This window comes from Ambystoma mexicanum, chromosome 13, assembly GCF_040938575.1.
Source record: "Ambystoma mexicanum isolate Mex_15411 chromosome 13, UKY_AmexF1_1, whole genome shotgun sequence".
In the NCBI taxonomy this organism is placed as follows: domain Eukaryota; kingdom Metazoa; phylum Chordata; class Amphibia; order Caudata; family Ambystomatidae; genus Ambystoma; species Ambystoma mexicanum.
Window position 1 is genome coordinate 151,926,530 of NC_090938.1, and position 24,464 is coordinate 151,950,993.

The following is a 24,464-nucleotide window of genomic DNA, read 5'->3' on the forward strand; positions in this document are numbered from 1 at the left end:
TGTGCATGCATGTTTTGTTGTCAGAAGGGGTGTGGGGCATGGAAGCGGTCACTGGATTGTGTTATCCTTGTCATATTTTATACGCTGCAGGCATGTTGCTTCTGCCTTACGAACACGATGCGTCATCAAGTAAATCTGTTGATCAAATGGCACAGTCCTTATTCACGACTGCGAGCTCCCGCTGGCAGATCTATAGGCGACACAGATGGGCACACGAGGTCTGGAATTGCTACAGACTTGTAGAGATTGCCATAAATAGCGCGCCCTCATGCCGAGTGATTTTGCCGTCTTGCGCAGCTCGCGCCTGTAAGCGCACGCCACGATGATGGATGGCAGAGATAGGCCCGTGCTTAGAAATACATCAAGCTGTTTTTTTAACAGCGCTGTAAATTGGAAATATTTCCTGCTGGTGTATGAGGATTGATACAATGCCCAAGCAGGGCCATACTGCATCGGGGCACCATTCGGGGCACCATTCCCCCTGACGAGGAGTGTAGGTGCTGTCAGGGCAGTGGCAATATTTCAAGCTTGTATATAAAATTAGCAGTGTTGGTCAATCGTGATGGCAGTGTATTCAACACTGTCAATCATGCCATCCTCATAAATCGTCTCTGTGATACCCTTGGCATCACGGACCGGGCACAGGATTGTTTGACCTCTTTCCTTTCTGATCGTCCCTCCCAGTTTCAACTGGGCCCCTTTCTCTCCTACTCCACCTCACTCAGTACTTGCAGCCTCCCTCAGGGCTCTATCCTCTCGACCTTGCTTTTCAACATCTACCTTGCCCCTCTTGCCCACTTTATCTCCACCTTCTTGCCTCACTTCCAGAGTTATACCGATGACCCACATTTCTCCTTTAAGCTCCCCTCCTCCCTCATACCTGACTGCCTGACTGCTATTCAGGCCTGGTGTACTGCTAATGATCTCTGCCTTAATGCCAGTAAGACTGAGATCCTTTCCATTGGGATTCCTCTCCCCTTCCTCCCCCCAACTCCCTGGCCACCCTCCTTGGGCCCCCTCTCCTCACCCTCCTGTGAGGCAAAAAACCTGGTTGTCATTTTCAACTTCTCTCTCCTTCTGACCTCATATCGCTGACCTTGCTAAGAAGGCCCACTACCAGCTGCACCTCCTCAGAGGCATTCTCACTTTCGTCATCTTCTCCCAGAAACTTAATGTCTCCAGAGCTCTGGCCCTCTCCAGGCTGGACTACTGCAACACTCTCTTCCTCAATATTCCTCTTTCCTCCCTCCGCCATCTTCAACTAATCCAGAATAGGACTGCAAGATTTATCTGTGGCTTCAAGCCCAGGGACTGCATCTCTCCAGCCCTAAAATCTCTCCATGGGCTTCTTTTGACTGCAAGGATCACATTTGAGACCCTCTGCATCATCCACAAGGCTTTCTGGGGCCTGGGACCTCGCTACATCCAACTTTCTCTCCCTTTGGTCCTCTAGCTCCAAATCTCTGCAGACCAGACGCTTCACTAAGCAGAGAGGGGGGGGTAGATCTCTTTCTTCGGAAGGAGCCACCCTCTGCAACTGCCTCCCTGCCCCTCTCAGGGTTGAGCCAGAACTCCTTAAGTTCCGGAAGCTCCTCAAGACCTTCCTTTCTCCTCTTCCTTCCCCTCCCTTGCTAATGTCCCCCTGCCAATGCGACTGGTTCCTGGTCCCTTATGAGTCTTACAGGGGTCAGGCCTTCCTCGACCAGTCTCTCCCAGCACCCTTATAACCAGCACTTGCACTCACTTGCACTCAGGCACCCTTCCCTGACTAGCCTACTGAGTCTGGCCCACCACCATCTGTGGACTAGTTTTCCCTCACCCCAGCCCCCTTGGCACTTGTCTCATTGGGTTCCCTTAGCACTTGCCCAGTCCCTGGGCCCCCTCTCCCCTACTCATCCTACCTCCCTGACCCCCCCCAGTTGCACATCCTCTTTCTCCACTTGCACGATCCGAATGTCACAGGGCCTAGTAGGACCGTCACTGCTTTTTCTCCTCTGTCCACCCACCCCCTGCCGTGTGGCGTCTGGAAACACCTTTGGCTGCATAGGCGTCTTATAAATGTTCAATAAATTGGTGTAAAGCACACTGTGGCTGGGCACACAATCTGCTTGTGCATTGGTTTGTCCGCCGTTTTATAAGAAAGGCCTAAAGGTGCAGCTGGCAGAGGTGCTAGGCCGCCCGCAGTAGAGAGTTCCTTGTAAGTGTGGTTGGTGCCAGCCAGCTGACAGTAGATGACACACACACACACACGCATACGTCAATGCACTGAGCTCTACACCATTGTTTATGCCAAGCAGGGAGAGGTCTGCCTGCACCCAGGCTTGCATTACTGGCCACACGCTGCCAGCCTGCCACTCTAGTATCAAAGGGGTACACAGCTCAGTGTGCCTGCTACGCTCTTCCGTGTCGCGTGCAGACGGGGTGAATAGAAAGCATGCCCAGTAAAAAGAGCATGCTCTCAGCAAGTCACCCCGAGTTTTACTCTGCACTGAGATTGACAGCCCTTAGCAGGCGGCTATTTGTCTAAACAATTGATGTCGTGAGTGCATGTCATATGACTAAAAATCTGAATAGATGTCAACAATGTGTCATTCTCACTTAGCTTTATATTCTTACATGGGATCAAAACCTGTGCCCAGCCAAGAATGCAAGGAGTTGGTTACAGTGATTCTTCGTAGTCATCAGAGAAGCTGCTCAGGCCAGTAAACGTGATTACTTCCTGGTTAAAGATTTCACTTCCAGAGTAATTGTAGCTATCACTTCGCGGCTGGTCAATTGCATCAGCCAGCTCAGCAGATGGTCAGTGACTTCCATCTGACCCCACTTAAGGGTTAGAGTGCCAATGCATTTACAAGGTAGATAGACCTTGACACTTCACTTAAAGTTTGGAAGATCGTTGGTGCTGCCAAACGCCTGTGGTGGGAGAAGCATGCTAGGGCGTCAGAGGCATGATGCCCAAATGTTAATGGTAAATGGGCGGTGCAGGCAGATTTTGAACCCCTGCAAGTGGACACATGCCCAGCTTTTAGGCGGGACGTCATGCATAGCTTCTCGCAAGTAGGAAAGAGACAAAAGGCTTCATTCATGAAACTTTTAGCACGATGCAAAGTGACTTTGCACTGCGAACAAACACCCCGATTCACAGAGCGGTGCAAAGTGTATTTTGGGGAATTGTGGTGCATTTTCAGAGCCATTCATGACAGAGGTGCACTGGCAGAGCTGTGGGCCCCATTGCTGGAATAGCTGGAGGCACTACCAGTCAGCAATACAGCACATTTGATGACGAGTGAGGTGCACTTGCAGAGCAAAGTGTATGTCTCTTTAATAGACAAGCTGCCGGTCCCACTGCCATTCAGGACTGAGGTGCATGGGAGGACAGAGGTCCACTGGCAGAGCTATGAGTCCTAGTACTCTAATAGCTGGGGGCACTGCCACCCAGCAATGTGGTACATTGGATGAGGAGTGAGGTGCACTTGCAGAGAAAAGTGTGTGTCTCTGTAATATAATAGCTTTAGGTCCCACTGCCATTCAGGATTGTGGTGCATTGGAGAATGGAGGTGCACTGGCAGAGCTGTGAGTCCTAGTACTCGAATAGCTGGAGGCACTGCCAGTCAGCAATGTGGTGAATTGGAGGTCAGAGGTGCACTGGCAGAGCTGTGGGTCCCAGTACTGGAATAGCTCTGGCACGTCCGGTCAGATACATGGTGCACTGGATAAGAAGTGAGGTGCACTTGAAGAGCTGAGCCTAGGTCCCAGGACTAGACTAGATGCTCTTTGAACTACCAGTCAGGAATGTGGTGCATTGACACATGTAGGTGCACTGGCTGAGCTTTCATTCACACTCCTGGAATAGCTGAAGGCACTGCCAGTCAGGACTGAGGTGCATGGGAGGACAGAGGTGCACTGGCAGAGCTGTCAGTCCCAGCACTGGAATTGATGGCATGCTACCAGTCAGCAATGTGTTACATTGACGGGTGGGGTGCACTGGCTGAGCTTGTATTCCCACTACTGGAATAGCTGGATACATTGCAGGTCAAGTACATGGTGCATTGGATGATGTGTGAAGTGCATTTGTAGAGCTGAGCGTGAGTACCAGGACTAAAATCTGTGCTAATCACACTGTTGGTCAGGATCGTGGTGCATTGGTGGATATAGGTGAACTGGCTGATATTTGATTCCAAATTCTGGAATAGCTGGAGGCATTGACGGTCAGGCACATGGTGCATTGGATGAGGAGTGAGGTGCATAAGAAGAGCTGAGAATGAGTCCCAGGACTAGAATCAGTGCTGGTCGCACTTCTGGTCAGCATTGTGGTGCATTGGCAAATATAGGTGCATTGGCTGAACTTTGATTCCGGCTAGTGGAATAGCTGGCAGCAATGCAATTCGGGTACAATGGTACTGGATGAGGAGTGATTTCAAGGGTGGATGGGAACCAAAATAGGCCCTGGAAATAATGTTCAATGTGTCCCCATATTACACATTTTCAGTAAGCCCAATCCTTTTCCTGTGAGAACATTTTGAAATAACATAGTTTACCTTACAAAGAGGTCCAGGGGAGAGGCCCACCAGGCCTCTATAGAGCTCCCTTTCGGCCAGTCCACCCCTGAGTGAGGTGCGCTTGCAGTACAGAGGGTGGGTCCCAGGACTAGAATAGGTGCTGGTCACATGGTCGGTCAGGATTGTGGTGTATTGGTGGGTATAGGTGCACTGACTGAGCTTTGAGTCCCGGTATTGGAATAGATGTTGGCTTTGCTGCTCAGGATTGTGGTGCATTGGCGGATGGAGGTGCACTGGCTGAGCTTTGATTCCCACCACTGGAATTGCTGGCGGCACTTCCGGTCAGGTACCTGGTGCATTGGATGAGGAGTGAGGTGAACTCATAGAGCTGAGCACAGATCCTAGGACTAGAATAGGTGCTGGTCGAACTGCCAGTCAGGATTGTGGTCCATTGGTGGATGGGGTGCACTGGCTGAGCTTTGAGTCCCAGTAATGGAATAGATGTTGGTTTTGCTGTTCAGGATTGTGGTGCATTGGTGTAGGGAGCTGTACTAGCTGAGCTTTGATTCCCACTACTGGAATTGCTGGCGGCAATTTCGGTCAGTTCCGGTCAGATGCATGTGCTTTGGATGAGGAGTGAGGTGTTCCTGCAGAGCTGCGCGTGGGTCCCAGGACTAGGATAGGTGCGGGTCACACTGCCGGTCAGGAGGGTCAAACTGCCGGTCAGGAATGCGGCACATAACCGGCGACCCGGGATGCGGGTCAGCCGCGTGGGTGGAGGTCGCTGGCGCAGTCCATTAATCAGAGCACTGTCTGGCAAGGCATCCAAAGAGGATTTTAATCACTTGGACGGTGCCAGCCGAGGCCTCTGACATGACAGATAACAGCCCTGCGGCATTGGCAAGGGAGAGTGGACGCCAACGAGTGCAGCTCAAGCCGCTCGTTGATAAACGCTGCAGATATGTCACCCGCCCAGTCTGGCGACTAGCCCCAACCCCCACCCCAGCAGAAGAGTCTTGATAATACCGGGTGAAAGGGGCCGGGGGTAGGAAGCTTGTACATAAAGCTTTGAAGGAAAAAGGAAAAGATGATACATTATATGTCACCAATAATCTTATGGTGGGTTTAAAAAGGTTTGGAAAAAAAACCCTTTCACCTTAAATGCGAAAGTAGGATAATCCATTTGAGCCAAGTCACACATTCCACAACGCCACCTAGTAGCCATTGCTCCAAGTTAACCTCCAGTTCAGAGCCACATCAGCACGGCATTGTGGGTATGCAAATGATCCATAATGCAAGCCTTTTGATCCAGGAAATTGTCTTCCTCTTATAGGGCACTGCTAATTGATCCAGAAGAAAACAATGAGACAACACCTTAATTAGGCTAGCCAAGTCACTTGTTTTGCATATTTGTGCATTATTTGATGGAATGTGTACACAATTCTCTGGTAGCAATGGAATGAAACATTCGAAAAACATTGCAGCATTACAGCTTAAGTAGCCCCACCTGCAGATACCCCATCATCTGTGTCTCTGTCCAGAGAGACATGTACTGGATGTTCAGCTCCACCGCACATTGTGATATTCAAGGTCTAAAGGGTACACTCTGTTAAGTGGTGCATGGGTTTAGTGAAACTGGAGAGGGGGGGGAAAAATAAAATAAACAGCCCATCATGTTAGAGGGTTCTCACGAAGGCCAGAGGGGATGGTTAGGTGTCAGTCGTTGTGTGTGCAGTCCAGTTGAAACTCGTATGTCTACCAGTCCCCTCCTTTCTTTCAGACAACCAGCCAATCTGAAGGGAATGATGGTGAGAAGAAAAGTACACACAAATAGCGCAGATTATGGAACAGTGCCTTGCAGAAACAAAAGATGTCTACATGCCCACATATCAACATTTCAGACATAATCAATATACCCCACACGGGGTAGGACTACAAAATTATGGGACAGTTTACATGTGTACCAGCAACATTGTTTACTTAAGTGCATGAATTGTCCCGGATGTGGCTACTATGCTGGGGAAACTAGTCAACATCTACAGAAAAGCACAAACCTCCATCGTCAAAGTTTCAGGCGATGCACTAACGAGAGTCAACCGGGTGAGCATTTATCAGAAGCTTATCATACCCTTGATGATGTCATGATTGCTGTACTTCAGAGGTTATATCAGGACTGACAAAGCGAGAAAGACCCATGCATTCAAATGCATGCACATTTTCAATACACTGGCAGGGGGGTTTGAACAGACACAGCGGTTTCATGTGTCATTATTCCAACTAAAAGACTTTCACTTTCTCCACTCAGAGATACAGGGATCACAACAGCCACATCTGACACTTTCCATCATTTTTTCCAAAGCCATTAACAGACATTCAACTGCCCTGCACCAGCCCCACCGCCCTCTCTACAGCAATTCATTGTTGCCAGACTCCCTCCAACCCAGCCCCATCTGCCTTCAAAGGCCCCTTTTATAAAGCTTCCCAGAGACCTTTCAGGGCCCCTGTCCCTAGTCAAACCCCACACTTTCATCTTGATTGTGATGTAACACAATCCTGATATGTTATTTGACAGACAGTTACCACACTGGCCTCCGGGCAGCAGAATGCCAACAGTAAAGCCAGGGCTGGATCAGATACTCCTGACATGGTGGAGCAGGAGAACTTGGGGAGAAGCTGAACCCATAATGGGGCAAGTGACACCTTGGATGCTGAAAGGAGAGGACATCAGACTGGTAACCAAAGTAGGACAGTATCGAATATAGGAAGAAGAAATGTACAGGACAATGGAGAAAGGAGGAGTTGCCTATTTCTCTCTTTTTTCGGACCCACCTAGAGTTGGCCGGTGGGTGGACCTTTACTCGCCCAGAGTTCCCCCAAAGCGGGGGTGATAGCTATACTATTTCTCAATTTAATGGCATGCAATGTATTAGCATCAGAAGAGGGACCTTGTTCGGGCTTTCAAGCTGCGTCCTTCGGGCTGAGCACAGATTTCTGAGCCAAGAACAGAGGCTTTGCTAGGGAGGTATCAGGGGGCTATAGCCCCTGGTATTTTGGTTGTAGCCCCAGATAGAATCTCAGGGGCTACAACCAAAAGGCTAGCTAGCCCCCAGTCCTGACAGTTCCAACATTAGCGTAGCCCTGGTTTTTTCGAGACCTAGCAACACCCCTGGCCAAGAACATTAGTTGGTGGGCTATCTTGCTTATGTCAAAGGAGGCACAAATGGTGTATGTGTATGGTTGTGTGATGAGAAAATATGTCTATATTTATATCACCCAATCACACGAATCGGCCGATTTTTTCGGACCTAATAACGCATTTGGGGAGCCAATGGAGTGCAGTCCATTGGACTTGTTTTGCCATGTAACTATAAATATACAATATTGTTTGAAGGAGGCAGGGAGGAGGAGTTAGAATGAGATGGGGAGGAAGAGGAGTGGAGACAGCACAGCACATCCTTCCCTATCATTCCTGGAAATTGCTTTCCACCCACGAGAGGCGTTAATGGCCCGCCGCTCTCGGGGAATCTCTGATTCCTGCACCCAGCTCCCTCCGGGGTGATAAAGCACAGGTTGTCAGCACGCAGTCTCACTGCATCGCCTCTGCTGTTTGAAGACTCCGAGGAGGGGGGGGGGCTCCTCCACCCATGCGTAGAACGAGCTATTATTCTGTGGCCCCAGGTTTTTACAGGGAACCGTGATTGCAGCAAGGGCAGCACAAACATGGGGATCTTGGGCCAGAAATATATGTTGCATTCGTCTTCCGGTTATAACCGATTTATAAAAGTGGGTGCGGGTGGTGTGGGAACAGCCACGCTCCTACTGCTAGACAACACACTCTACAATTGTTTAAGCATGTTTACACCTGAGTGCCTGTTCTTGATTTGACCATTCTTGGTTATTACTCAGGATTACTACTAGAGGAGACACCAATGCCTCTTTCTAATTGCTAGCACAGATAAGTGCCTCTTTGTGTTTTGCCTCTGTCATATTGCTGGTGTTATGCTCTGCCTCACACTGAAAGATGGAAGATAGTATTGCGGAGGGATCAATCAGGAGGGTAACAGAATTTGCTCCGGACAGCACGGGGTGGAGATACACACACACCACCTCCTACAGAGTGGTCAAGTAAAAAGGTAGGAGTAATGCCAACACACTCTCTCAGAGGTAGGCAGTCAGGGAGGAGGAGAGAGAGAGAGAGAGAGAGACAGACAGAGAAAGAGAGAGAGACGTATACATATAGAGATTATGCTTTTGTGCTAGCACAAGTCATAGTTAAGGTTAAGATAAAAGTTGTGCTGAATAACTTTTCAACCCTTGCATGAAAAACATATTACAGAGTAAGGCAGCCTCTGGTGCATGCAAAATGTCAGAATTTTTCATTAACAAATTCATAGTTTAAAAATGTTTGCTTGATTGCGTTTTTAAGCGGCTTTTAACATGGAGTTTTCCCATAGGAAATAAAGAAAATTTCAGGGAAAATCTTTCAAAATTGGCCAATCTGATTTTTCGCAGTTTTTGGCATGTACCTAAATTGCATCAGGAATTGGTGCACTGAAAAAAAAACGTGACCTGCCCAATTTTTAGTTATTAACATTTTTAAATGTATCTATATATCCAGGGGTGGACTGGGAACTAAAAGAGGCCCTGGAAATAATTACTGGTGATCAAAAGAGGCCCTGGAAATAATGTTCAAAGTGGCCCCATATGACACATTTTCAACAAGCCCAATGCTTTTCCTATGAGAAAATTTGGAAATACCACACAAAAGAGGCCCAGGGTGCAGAGGCCCACCGGGAAATCTCCAGGGTTCCCTATGGGCCAGTCCACCACTGCATACCCAGAAATGAACTTCCATTTTTCATGTGAATTGTATCAAGATCGTATGTGTTTCACAGTTCATACATTACCTTATTGCATCTTCTGAAAACTCACATGAAAGTCAGAGCTGACCTTCATGTCATTTTTCAGATGTAATCAATGTGCACAAACTGTACAAAAAGACATAAGGGTTTTACAGTTCATACATTACACAATTGCATTCTCTTGAAAGCTCACATAAAGGTGAGGACTAACTTTGAAGTCAGTTTTCAGATATAAATAGTGTAATGTACAAAGTGCAAAACATACATAAAGTGCACATAAAGTCAAGTACGAACTACAAAAGTTATATATGTCTCGTGCATATTGAAAATGCACATCAACGTTACTATGAATCTACACATTCTATATAAAATGTACACAGACATGTAGAGTATGTACATTACACACTTTCAGAATAAATCTACAGCTTCTATCCAAAATGCGCATGGACATGTACAGTGTGTAGATTACACACACTCAGAATGAATGCACAGCGTGTATAGAAAATGTACACAGACATGTAGAGTATGTACGTTACCTACGCTCAGAATAACTGTTCACATCATATTTAAAATGTACATGGACATGTAGTGTATGTACATTACGCACACTCTGAATAAATATACTGTTTCTATATGAAAACTAACACAGACATGTACATTATGTACATTTCACAAATTCAGAATACATGTGTAGCTTCTATACAACATTTGCATGGACATTTACATGGACATGAAGACTATGTAAATTACACATGCTCAGAATAAATAATGGTGCATTCCGCTTTCCTGTTGCAATCATAATACAGCAAGTCGGGCATACATTAGTTGTTTTCCACAGGATCCAGGTGCTGACGAAAACTTAATTTGGCAATCAAGTAACCTGTCCAAATTGCAGAAAATGAAATGGGCACCTCTGTATGCACCATCACAAAATGTATTTATTGCAATATGTAACATTCCCATTTTTTAAATTAAACACCGATCACACACATGGGGGGTCATTACGACCCAGGCGTTAACTATGGCGCTATTAGCACCATGGTTGATGCCGGAATCCGCCATGGTGAATGGCGGAATTACCGCCCCCATCATAAGGTTGGCGGGGCAGTAATTCCCCATTCACCATTGGCCCTTCCCCATTCCCATTTTTGCCCCATAGGGCTCAATGGGAATGGGGAAGGCGGTAATTGCGGTACCGTAATTGCCTCCAAGGTCCCTTTGCGGGCCCGCAAAGGGACCTCGTAATTAGGCGGTAAGGGGTTAACAGCGCCGCCACCTTTTACGGCACCATTAACCCCTTACTGCCTGGGCCGTAATAAAGCCCATGGTCCTGTGCTTAAATGCACTTTCCCAATGAAAGTATTTACTATTCTTATTACCTGCACCTATAACAGTTGGACAAAAATATCCCATCCAGCCACCCACTCATCCAACCACCCAATCCACCCACCCACTCATCCCATCCACTCATCCATCCATCCATTCAATCGCCCATCCACCCATCCATCCATCCAATGACCCCACCTATGTATCCAACCCCCAACCATACACCGACCCACCCATCCATCGATCCATCCACCCACCCATCTATCCATCCACCCATCCATTCATCCATCCATCCACACATCGATCATCCACCTACCCATCCATCCATCCACCCATCTGTCCATCCAACCACTTATCCCTCCACCCATCCACACATCAATCCATCCATCCATCCCAATTCCGTATGAATTGTAATAGTAAATAAACATAGCAAGCCTCCTACCCACATATTTATTGCACTGTGGTAGAAATGATTGCCATAACTTTGTTTTTCCTGGTGACAGGCTTCAACATAGCTTTCTTTGACTTGTGATGTCTTACAGGGACTCCTCCCCCAGGGGAATAACCTCATACAGAGGGGTTTTGCAGCCTAGCAATTTGTTTGACTTTTCTGTGTAATAGTCATGGCCCATAAGTGAACCTGACAGCATATAATGTTATAGAAATATGGTAGGGAAAATACGCATGGTTCACTTTGAGAGGAGTAATGACCACAACAGCGAATGCATGCCCACACATGTGAATGCACTAAACAAGGTGGGTTAAATGTTAAAAATGCACTTGTTTTGTTCCCCAAAAGCATAATGTCACAAACAAGCACTGTGTGAATTAAGATTTGAGAAGTTGACAAACAATTAAAAAAGCATGCCTGCTGATTTCAGTAGAGATGATGGACTGCTGCATTTCTGAGAGAAAAGGAGAGCACTTAGACATAACCTGCTCTTGCTGTACCAAGCTGCAGACTGATGCTTAGTCATTCCATTGATTTGTGACTCCCTAGTCTGATGTTCAGGAGGTGAGAATGGCCCTGCTGGAGGGCCTGGCATATGGGTAGCTCTCGTTGAAAGAAATCAGCAAATGGATGGGAGGCAGGATGAAGGAAATACAAGAAGCTCTAGGTGACCCGTCAGATTGAGAGCCCGGCCACCAAAAGAAAAGAAAACATACATGCTCCCTTCACACTGCCTTCCTCATCCCATCTCCCTCTGCACTCAGCCCTCTACACCACAGCCGACCCCACTTACCCTGCTTTTGGATTGCTTTTGCTTGCCCCCACTGGCTACGTGATGCCAGTGGAAAGACGCCGCCAATCAACTGCCCAGCATTTTTCTAACCAACACTTGCAGAGTTCACAGGGTTTTTTCTAATAATCTCTGCTTTACTCAAAACAAATGGCTCTGCCACCTTTTTTAAGACCTGATTGTGTTGTCTCTGTTTTGCAATAGTCTGCTTCTTCCTTTCTGCATGGGATGCAATATAGGCTGCCAAGCCATATTTCTGTAATTATTGACATATCCATGCTTTTTCCCCTTATGGCCAGTGCCGGTTTTTCAACCCTATATTTTATTATCATTTTGTTTTGGAATAATTAGCATCATCATAATTTTCTGTAATTTTCCCTGGCCCATGGTGCAAGTGCTTCTCCGGTTCTGAACTCCTATCTTCTCGGATAGCTTCAAGTGTATTCAGGGAGGGGGGTTGTCAGCCATGTCTCGCTGTATACAATTAATCTATTATGAGTATCTGAGACCGGCGAGACAAGATGGAGGAATGTCTCTAAGGCTTTTGGAGAGAATCTCCAATTAGCCGATTTTCCATATATTGCTCTATGTAATGTTATCGTGTTTTTGTACAGCAGCTCCTGCCATAGTTTATGATGTCAAAGCACTTCTCCTGTTGGAGAGGCAAAGGCAGAGTATGATATAATGTGCAGTGGTGGCAGGTAGATAGCAAGAGGATGGGGCAAAGTCAGGGAGATAGCAAGAGAGTGGAGCAAAGACAGGGAGATAGCAAGAGGGCAGAGAAAAGTCATGTAGATCATTGGGATACATTTTGAAATCTATTTTAAATGCATCACAGTGTCCGGGGTTGCCTCGAGTAATCACTAATGTTTGGATATCGATTTTCCTGTTCACTTCCGGTTCAGATAATGTTTCTGTTGCAATTTTGGAGCTTCACACTATATTGTGGTAAGGCAGGGGTCTGCAACCTTAGGCTCTCCAGATGTTCTCGACTACAACTCCATCTGGCTTGGGCAGACAGTGGGGGGTGAGTGTGTGGACACAATAATAGTAGATCACAGGTTTAAGATCCAGGCAGTTCAGGCTTAGAAGTCAATAAAATTGTTGAAACGTGTAGGCATTATTTTGGTAATGCAACCATTTCTTGGCAATCTTTTTATAGTCAAGTCTTGTTGCTAATATGTTTTATTGTAAGACATGGTCCTGAAGAAGGCAGAGGACAGTGTTATCAGCATCTGACTGAAAAAGAATGCAGTTGAAACACTTGACTCTCCTGATAATGTTTGAGAGACGTTTTTCCTGCTGACCAGCTAATAGTCGCCTGAAACCTCAAGCTCTCAAGTGTTCTCACTCCATGTAGGGGTATGTCACCCAGTCCTGATTTTATTCCTTGTATTCTGGAACTTGTAGTTTTGCTTTGGTCATTTTAAATTCGGTACTACAAAAAATCCAGAATTCAGAGAAATACCTGGCCCATAATGCCCTAATGAATCAAAGGCTTCTTAGCTTCAACTTCTTGGCCCTACACTATCTGGACCCTACACTGTGCTCCATTCTGTCTGGTTTGACTCCTAGCTGACCAGTCGCAAACCCAGGATCCACGTCCTGGGCTTCACCATGAATGGGCCCTTGGGATCCCAGGTCCTACCCTTGAGGCAACTACTAATAGGGGCCAATCTTTGGGACCAACCCTAGACACTCCCTTACCTTGTTTCCATGTCACTCCTCCTCTGGCTCATGGGATACGGTTGAATTTGTCACATTGCCTCTTCGGGGAAACCAAGGTTTGCTCAGCGGCTCCGATCCATAGAAAGCTACAGCGGCGGAATGCAGGGTCTATGGCTCAACAAGTGTCCAAGAAGACATTATATCAAGCTTTTTAGGGCAGGTGTAGGGCCAGAAGCAAAATAGGGGCACTTCTTAGCAGAAATCAGTACTTGGGAGAAGTGCAGTGCTTATAAAGCAATTGGATACATCATGCCATTTTGTAAAGAACAATCCTTCATTCGTTAATTTAGGTCCAAACCAAGTTTTCATTATGTTACATTAAGAAATGAAGGTTTGAGCATTTTCCGGCAAATGTTTCTCACCAACCTGGCACCTTCTCGCGGCCATTCTTGCATTCTGTGTGCATCAATAAATGTTCCAGCGCGCTAATGGAATTGTTCCTGGGAAAGGCTTACATGCCCCTGGAAGGTGCAGATTAAATTGTGTCAAGGGCACATTTAAGCAGTCCTGATCTGTGTTTCTTTATCACAGGTCCTGTCTCGCATTTACGCCTAGACCCCGTTGTGTTCCCCCGCCTCAACTCTCTGAAATAGAAATGTGCAGAAAATCCTCAGGAAATAATTGACAGGCACTGGAAATAGGAACCTCTGTTTCATGGAGTGTGGGATACGGGAAAGACGAGAGAGAGAGATGGAGACGACGAAGAGTGGAGAATCAGCGAAACGGAAGCGAGCGTCAAGAGACTACAAGGGGTTGACAACAAGTGCCACGGGGCAAGGAATAAAAGTAATAGGAGGGAGCGTGCAGAAGAGGAGGGCTGGGTGGAGCGGGAGGATAACCATTCAACGTGAGATGGGGAGAAAGGAAAGGTGAAAACCAAGATGGGAGAAGGAAAGGAGAGCGAAACAAGTTGGGAAGAAGGAATCAATGAGGAGAAAGAGAAAAGCTGGAAGTTTGGAGGGGAAGTTGGTTGCAGGAAGATGAGAGGAGAATGAAGTGAGGTGGAAGATGGGAAAAACTGGATGGAAGTGTGAAGGGAGAGATTGGTGTAGAGCGGTAGGAGTGAGATGAGGTGGAGGTAGAAAGATTGGGCGGACAAATGGGAGAGGTGGTAGGAGAGCAGCAAGGAGGTAGGTATAAGTGTGGCTGCAACAGGCCCGGGCCATGAGGGTTGCCAGAGACAGCAAAGACGTAGGCAAGGGAGGCGGAGGAAATAGAGAGTGAGTAGACATATATAGTGATTGTGGAGTCAGGGCAAGGGTGAGGTGGTGGTAAGAGACAGTGATGGTGAGATCAGGAGATTTTGTGAAGCTGCCGGACGGGAGAGTGAAGGGATAGACAGGATGGGGAAGCAATGGAGGTAAAACGAAGCTGACACGCAGGTGGCAGCGAGGGAATGTGAGATCAGGAGATTGGTTGAAGGTGAGAATGCGAGAGTGAAGGTATAGCTAGGACTGACCGCTGTTGCAGGAAGCATAATGGTGAGGTGGATGTAGGAGAGATATGAGTGAGTGAAGATGGAGGTAGAATGTAGCTGAAGGGGATTTAGGGGAGAGTGAAGGTGAGATGGGGAGATATTGTGGAGGTGGCATATCAGCGAGTGAAGGCACACGCAGGAATCAGCAATGCTGGAGGTAGAATAATGAGGGAGTAGAAAGTGAAGCTCGAGACGGCATTTAGAGATGGTGGAGGTGGAGGAGAGTGAAGGTGGAGATAGTATTTAGAGATGGTGGAGGTGGAGGAGAGTGATGGTGGAGATAGCATTTAGAGATGGTGAAGTTGGGAGAGAGTGAGGGTGGAGATAGTATTTAGAGATGGTGGAGGTGGAGGAGAGTGAGGGTGGAGACAGCATTTCGAGATGGTGGAGGTAGGAGAGGGTGAAGGTGGAGATGAAATTGAGTGATGGAGGTGTTTGGGGAAAGAGAGGGAGAGAGAGAGAGGAGGAATGAGCAATGGTGGCAGTGGCGAGAGAGTGGAAGTGGAGAAAGCATTGAGAGTGCTTGAAGCTGGAGATAGCACTGCATGATGGTGGAGGTGCAACCGAGTGAAGGTGGAGATAGAATTGAGAGATGGAGGAGAGTGAGTGTGGGGGTGGAGATAGCATTGAGTGATGGAGGAGAGATAACACTGCATGATGGTGGAGGAGATAGCCCTGAGTGAAGGTGCAGGTGGGGGTGAGTGGCGTTGCAGGCAGGAGTGTGGGAATGAGATGGTGTGCATGAAGCATGCCGGCATTATCTCACGCATGCTCATCGGTTTGCGCCACATCCCTAGACCGGTCGCAGTAATTTTTTCCGTACATTCCCCTTGTCTTGACTCCCGATGCGTGACATCCAATTGCCTTAAAATGAAAATGGCACGCGAAGAAAATTGCAATGCCGTCCCTGCAGTCCCATCCATACCCTTGCCTCCTCCGTGCCACCACCGTGTGGCTGCCCCTCCTCCTTACCACCCGCTCACTGTCTGCACAGCATGTCAGCCGCCCCTCCTCTCTGCCCATCAAGAGCTTCCGGCGTGACCTGTCCTGGCGAGGGTCACACAGAGTGTCATGGTGCATGCATGCACGGATGTGGACTATTTTCCGTGCTTCCAGGCAGGGCCGGCCTTAGCGGTGGCAGTGCCACAGGCTGTTTTGAAAAAAATGTGCCCCCCATCCCCGCAAGCCCCTTGTCAATGGGGGGGGGTAAACTTTTTTTTCTAACTCCCCGCTCTGGCACCTGGCAAGGAGTAATCGCTGGAGTAGGGCGCTCATGCTTCTCCCACTATGGCAGCTCGGGGGAGCCCATGAAAGACTCCCCAAAGCTGCCGTGTTGGGGGCTAATGGCGCCCCAGGCGGTCGCCAGGCCTGCCCTGCCCTAAGGACGGCCCTGCTTCCAGGTGGCATTGTAGATTGCCGTGGAAGCCACCAGGGCTTGTGCGTTTAGTGCCCACGTCATCACGTGACACTGGTTCCTCCCTTAAATGTTACCTTTAGGATGGCCAGGCCATTGTTGACAAGTGGTTATCAAAGGGTCTCGCCTGCTGGCCTGGTTCCCCGCCTTACCCTCACAATAATGGTCCGCCGCCACCATTGTCATACTCCGGGCCTTTCTCACTCCATTAATACCCTTAAACACCACCAACGTTCTACATACCGCACGCTTTGACCACTGTGGTCCATTAACTGTTTGACAATTTTGTCTGGCCCTACCAGTCCATGCTTAAGATTATTGGTCCCTAATGGTTTGTGATCCAAATTATTAACTCTTTCCATCCCCTTATTTAATGTATTTATTTATCATGACCGGCCTGCCATATGATTAATTGCCACTACCCTACAATTCCATGTGTTGCTCGCGAATCAACATTATATTCAATGTTTGTATTTTTATTTGCTATCTGTCTGTGATGTTATTTCTTCCCCATCACTGGCCTGTGGTTTCATTTCTTGCTCGCTACCGGCCCTTTGCACTGCCTTAGTTGCCACTGCTGACGCCATCTCTGTATTACCCCGGGGGCGTCATGCACAATGCTTCTCCGCCTCCCCACTCTTGCATTCACCCCCGACCCCTTCACATGTTCCTCTCAGACTAGTCTAAAATCCAAGCGAATGTAGTGTTTCACTGTCAGGGGCTCAACAAAACCTACATTGTTTGTGGGTGGGGGTCTAACTGGTGATGGGAGGGGCAACTGCAGAAGCTCGGTGTTGGATTCTCCGCCCAAGGGTTGACTGGCATGGGGCCCAAGTATCAAATGGTAGCGGCCCAGAATTCCACGTAAACGCGTGCACGCACACACATAATTACACATACACTCGCTCATGTACACGTGCACCTCGCCCCCATGCATCACACACTCATTGACACATGCAATACATACGCACTCCTTGCACACGTTCATAATGAGATAACATGTAACACCCTTTAACACGGCTAGTTTTTGAAAAGGCTTCTTTCCCATCTCTGACTAACCGACAGCTATGTCCTGAAGCCCCACCCCAAAGCTGACATTTGGGTGGGGGAGCGGGGCGGTTCTGAAGCCCAAACTGCTCAATTGCCTTGCACGCCTGTTCATTGTATAGATGCACTCCTGGAGACCAACCTGGGTTCCACAATTGGAACTCCATGTAAACAGCACTCATTCACTCGCCCATCCAATTTCCTGACAACTGCTCACCACCTCAAGCTCTCTTTATCCGCCGCCTTCCGCACTGCCAATCCCCTCTACTGCTCCTGCTCACCCTCTCCAAAGTTGGCATCCATCTGTGACACTGCCCATGACCGCTTTGTCTCCTGTGCATTGAACGAGTTGTTCTCCATCCCATCACCCACTGCTTTGCCCCTTCCAGCTATTCTTATCCGCCTGATCTTCTCAACCAAGGCTCACAACCTTGGGACCCTCTTTGATGGTGAACTAACGCTTCAGCAATGCATCCAATTGTTGCCTCCACTGCCACGGCTGCCAGGATTAACTTACTGAATAGTGGTAACACTTATCCTACCACTTCAATAAAACTTTTAGTTTCACATCTTTATTTATTTCCAGCCTTTTACTTGCCCATTTTTCTCTAGCCCCCCGGCCCCTAAAAAATACATTGCAACTGTCTACCACCTCTCCCCCGTGCCCCCACTGCCTCCACCTAGGATATGTCTGTGTAATTGCAGCCCCTTTCAAATTCTTCTCCTTGTGTTCAAATCCATCCATGTGCGCCACTCCCACACCTGGCTAACTTTACCTCCATTTACTGCCATCCTGTCAGTTCCCCATCCTTCCTGGGCCACCAGCTGCTCCTTCACCCTTCCTGATTCCTAACCACGTGGTTTGAGTCACAACTAATTGATTTAAAGAAAATATTTGCAATACAGGCATTCAAGACTGAGCTCAAAAAGCACCTCCCACTGAGCGAGAGGGCACTGGAATCCTACAGTGGCATCACCTCCAACCCTTACTCTCTTCCTCCAAGACCTATGTTGTCGAACTCCAGGCCCCAAGGGCCAGAATACTTATGGGGTTTCAGGATATCACTCATTAATATTCAAGGGGAAAAAGGGGCATACATTTACAATCATTGTATACAAATGTATCTCATGAATATTAATGATGGCTATGATGAACCAAGTTCCGGGGCACCACTGGCCTAGAGATGAATATCGGTTTCTAAACTATCAATCAGCCCCACACCTCTAGTACACCAGAAGGGATCCAAACAGATTGGAAACACAAGCCATTTATAAACCTCTTTCCAATTTTGGTAACGTGGATGGAATGGCAGGCTTATCTCCGAAAGTTTGTGGATCGTTTACTTTTATTTTACTTTAGTTTATTACATTTGTAATTTGCACAATAAACCCATAGGTGTGATGGCGCGGACAAAAAACAAATACATATAAATAACATAAATGGTACAAGTTATGGGGAAAAAAGATTCCTCATGGAGAGCAAACAGAATCAATTGGACAGTGACAGCCATATCTCCAGCACAAAACCTATCAGACATTCATCAGTAGCACAGTAGTTACATTGGTGGAGAGCACAAATGAAAATTTTTAATGAAGGACTATAACATTTAAAGAATCAAATTACAATTCGAGGCCCCTTTGGGCAAATATTTACAGCATCTAAGAAAGGAAGGTAGGGTGCTAGCCCCACAGCCCACTATAATGCAGTCACTGTTGGGTTGCGAGCACCCATCGCTCTGATCTATCATGCGAATGATGATTAAGTCCATGCGTCTAACCACCCCTGGACCTGTTCTCTGATGCAACCAGGCTAACACCTTGTTGCGAGAGCTTCTTTGGACTGTTTTCCTTCGCTTTTTCAGATATTGGTTGTGTTGGTTAGTTGTAACACAGCGAAGATACAATTATTACTCAATGATAAAAGGGACTGGCCAGTCAAGGATGTATAAAAAATATCTACTTTATTATTATTACAACAGATAGTTCTAGCACACTACAAAATACAATCCACCCTGTAAACAAGTACAGAGGACAGACCGTTTCAAGAAGGAAAGGGGATGCACTCTGGCTCCTGACAGGAGGGTAGTCAGTAAAGTAATCAATCGTAATGTTCAAGGATACTCAGTCTCAGCGCAAAGGAAGCAAGGGATCATGAAATGTCACTAAGGGCCTAACAGGAAGGACTAGGGGGACAGAATTACACTGTACCTTGTGCTCCTAGAAGGTCTTGTTACTCGACAGGGTCCAGTCGGTTGGATGGGCCTTAGCAGCACCTACGACAGAGTTCAAGACGGGAGACAGCTGCAGGTATCAGGCAGCAGGACGTTTGGTGAGCGAGACTGCACGGTCGACTGAGGGCTGGCCTACACAGCCGCTTGGGGTCAGGAATCGTCTCAGTGCTGGTCGGCGGGACTGAAAAACTGGTCAAGGTATCTCAGACAGCTTTAGCGTCTGCGACATGACAACAGTCAGAGGTGCAGGCGGTTGCAGCTCGAGGGGCTAGATTGTCTCGAAAATGTCCTTTCAGGCGAATGCTGGATGATGCATGTCAATGCACTCATCCTAGCTTCTTCGCCGGGCTTGTGTCCTCCTTTAAAGCGGATGGCCCAAAGCTGAGGAGAGTGTTGCAGGTAACAGCCTCATCCTCCTTTCAGTTCAGCTACATCTGTCCATCCTCAAAACAATGGGCTTGTTGAGTGGTTCAACAAGACCTTGAAAGGCATAATAGGTGGCTTGGAAGTGCACCTGAGGAGAACATGGATATTCCTGCCATGCCTTCTGTTTGACTAGAGGGAGGTGCAACAGAACGGAGTAGAGTTTAGCTCCTTTGGCCTTCTGTTTGGACACCCTGTATGAGATCCCTTCAGTCTAGTGAAAGAGGGATGGGAGAGTAAACCCTCATCCCCTACACAAGATGTGGTGGACTATTTACTTAGCCTTCGGTCTAGAATGGCAAAGTACATGGAACAGTCAGAGAGAAACCGAAAGGCCACTCAGGAGCTGATTAAGCACTGGCACGACCAGAAGGGCACAGTGACAGTCTATTCTCCAGGCCAGTGGGTGTGGAATATGGAGCCTGTCAAACCCAGTGGCCTTCATGACTAGTGGGCTGAGCTTTACTGTGTGGTGGAAAAGGCCAGTTATCAGGGTCTTTCATGTCAACTGGCTAAAACCCCATTATAGCCGGGTTTGACTTGCTCATGTTATTAGTGACTGATGGAGAGAATGAGGAGGCGACCAATCCCCTCCCAGACCTCCTGCCTACTGAAACCACAAATGGGTCAGTTGAAGGTGTCATCCTTGCAACAGACCTCTCAGAACAGCAACTGACGGACTGTCACTGGTTATTGGTACAGTTTGCTGGTCTGTGTACTCTGACTCCAGGCCACGCAGATTGGTGGACCCATGATCTGGTCACTGGAGACAGTAATCCGGCGAAGAGTAGGATTCACTGGATATTCGATAAGGTCAGGGCTGCCATCAAGTAGGACATTTCCAAAATCTTGTCCCTTGGAATGATAGAGCCATCCCACAGCCCCTGGGCTAGCCCAGTGGTACTGGTCCCTAAAATGACCAATGGCGGGAAGAATGAAGTTCACTTTTCTTGTGGACCTCAGGGTGCTCAACTCTGTCACAAAGACAGATGCTTACCCCATTCCTTGGGCAGATGAGGTCATTGACAAGCTTGGCAATGACAAGTACATGACTGACAAGTACATGAGTACCTTTCACCTCACAGCTGGGTATTGGCAGGTCGGCTTGACAGATGGAGCAAGAGAGAGGTCAGCATGCTCAACCCAGAAGGACCTTATCTGTACATTAGCTGTACACTGTGATGCGGTTCGTATTGAAGAATGCCCCTGCCACTTTTCAGCGGATGGTTAACCACGTTTTGTCTGGTCTGGAAAACTTCAGTGTTGCCTATTTAGATGACATAAGAGTATGTGATTTGGTGGAGACAGAAAGCCTGGTATCGCCGCAGATTCAAGGGAGACCTGCACTTTAATCAGGAACCACAGAGAGCATTCTTAGCCAGAGAGAACTTTGATCTGCAACAGAAATGAAGATGCTGTGACTTAGTAGTATATTTATTTCACCCCTTTACCTTTCCTGTTGCAAAGCACTCTGTTTATGACCTCATGCATAACAGAAGATTGTTGGTGGGGACCCAGGATTGGTTCATTAAGGTAGCCTTAGACTGCACCAATCACTGGGGCCCATTTGGCTTTAAAAGTGGGCTGAACCTCTCACTCAGCAGATCATCCAACAATTTCAAATGAGAAAGAAGAAGGACTCATTTGGACTGGGCTGAAGGTACAGTCTGCCTTACAGCTTCCGCCAGTGAAGGAAGGCCAGGATTTTCTAGAGGGAAGCAAAATCCCCCCTAAACATCTCCCAGGGAACAGAGGAAGATACTGAATCCAAAGGACCCTCTTGCCACTTCAGAACTAGCACCCAGACAGCACACAGCGTGCCCTGCTAGGCTCTGCAAGCAAGCTTCCCAGGTGGGAAGTGCCAGTGTCCCTGAATCGAAAGGAGAACAAGGCTGTTGCCTACAACACTCTCCTCAGCTTTGGGCTGTCTGCCTTAAATGACAACACAAAACCAGCAAAGAAGCTATGAATACTACAAAGTCCCACCCATCTTCCTGCCTGTTGTGGATTAAAGGGTCTCTCTGGTTAATGTAGCTCTCTGTGGTTCCTGATTAAAGTGCAGGTTTCCATTGAACAGACTTTCTGTCTCCATCAAATCACATACTCCTTCTCTCTGAATCGGGTGTACTGTAAACACATGTACCAGACATGGTAGCTGACATGATAGCTCACTGTCATTGATCCTTTAGGGCTTGAGCTGGCTTCAGGTAGACACAGATGCATCTCAAAGGGGTACTGGTGTTCCGATCCTTCGTTAGTTCTGTGACCAGGCCTATCACATGCCTGCTTCAATTTACTCTCATCACTATGCGCTGCCACCAGCAGAGCTGACAATGGACAGTACGGATGTATGAGCCTTTGATATTTAATGAGGCTGGCCATGTCTGGAGGAAGGATTGGCCCTCAGTCCTCCTGAGGTGATTTCATGTACTCTGGCTGTCACATTCCAACTAAATGCAGCACTCCCATTGGTTGCTGAATGTCTTCTGCCATCCAACCAGGGACCGACAGACTTTAGCTGGCCCCCGCAGAAAGGACCCCCTTCTAAGGCCCTTGTCTGCTCCCTGTGTGCTACGGGAACGCTAATTGGGTTATCCCTGCACCTTAACCACAATGATGCTGCCACCTCACTCCTCTAAGAAATCTGGACTGCCTTGACATTGTCACCTCCGGGACTGTGGGTTAGTTCCCTCCTTCTCGACTCACTCCTACCACCTTTGGCTATCACTGTTCTTCCTGCTTGTTTCTCACATGTTGTCATTCTGATGCGCAGTGCTTTTAAAACCCTTCGCTAACATATGTATCCCTGATTGGATAGTCAAATCTTGTTGTTTGCTTTTTGGTAGAAAGTCAAATCTCGTAGTTTTTGCTTTTTGCTCGAAAGTCAAATCTTGCTGTTTGTGCTTATTGCTAGAAAGCCACAATTTGCTGTTTTTGCTTTTTACTAGAAAGTCATAGCTTGCTGTTTTTTGCTTTTTGCTAGAATGTCAAAGCGTGCTGCCCATTGCTAAATTCTCTGTACTTTGCTTGTAAATTGTTGCTTCTCTGTAACTTGCCGGCCCAGTGACCTCACCACCCACACCTTTCGTCCCACACCTACCTGCCTTAGCCGCCCAGCTTCTGCCTCCTCTCCTCACTTCCACCCCCATGGCAGTTACTGTTTCTCCTATCTTTTCCAACTGCTTCCCCATTGACTATCCTTCCCTTCTTACTAAGTCTGGCAGGAATTCAAAAAGGATATCTTGGGCTCTAAACCTGGTCTTTCTATCGCTGACATCTACTCCAATGATTCCTCCAAACAGACCGTCACCGACATCCTCTTTGTCGTTCCTTCGCCAGATCTGTGGGCTCTTCATATGAGCTATGTGCTCTGTCCTAGCTCCTCCTCTCCCATTAATGGTGATACTCGCTGGGAAGTGCTCATGGCTTTCTTCGACTCCCCTAAAGTCATCATTAATGTCTACCTTAATGGCACTGTCATGGTCGAAGGCCTCTTATCTCTACCCCTCCCGGAAGATCTTTAAGGCTGGCAACCTTCTTCATCTTGCCACTCTCAACTCTTGCTCTGCTTTCAAACACTCATCTGACATCTGTCACCTCCTTGAAGAACTAGACATTGATGTCCTTGATCTTACTGAGACACGGTTCAGGGCCAGCTCTGTCACAAGTTTTGACACTCTCCTCCCTGATGGCTATAAGATCCTCTCCACACCCAGATCCTCCAAGTCCAGTGAGGGGGTATCCCTGATCTTTCCTGAGTGGATTCATGCCTCTATCATTCCCATGCAGACCTACTCCTCTTTTGAATGCCTTGTCTGTAGGCTCTCTCTCTCTCCTACCCATTCTCCTACCGTGGCTACCATCTACCGGCATCCTCGTCGAATCACTTCATTTCTCTCTGAGTGGGCGGACCTCTCCTCCTCCCTCCTGGCCTCCACCACTCAACTCCTCCTCCTCGGTGACCTCAATATCCATTTAGACTCCCCTTTTTCCTTTTCACTCCTCTGTGACCTCTGCGACTCCCTCTCCTTGTCCAGCCTCCCGACTCACTCTGCAGGGCACACAATCGATGTCTTGATTTCCTCTGACCTCCCCCTCTCCATCCCTCTGACCACTCCTCTCTCCTGGGGCGATCATCCCCCTCTCCTCTCATCTCTCCATCCCTTCCACGCAAGCTAAGCCTACCCCAAAATTGCCACCTACCTTCTCGGATATC

At 47.7% G+C, this 24,464-nt stretch overlaps 1 protein-coding gene across 2 annotated transcripts in view; it reads left to right on the forward strand.

Moving 5' to 3' along the window:
* Positions 1–24,464, forward strand: part of GRM4 (glutamate metabotropic receptor 4) — a 1,444,124-nt gene that overhangs the window by 701,192 nt on the left and 718,468 nt on the right. The gene's annotated exons all lie outside the window — the stretch shown is intronic.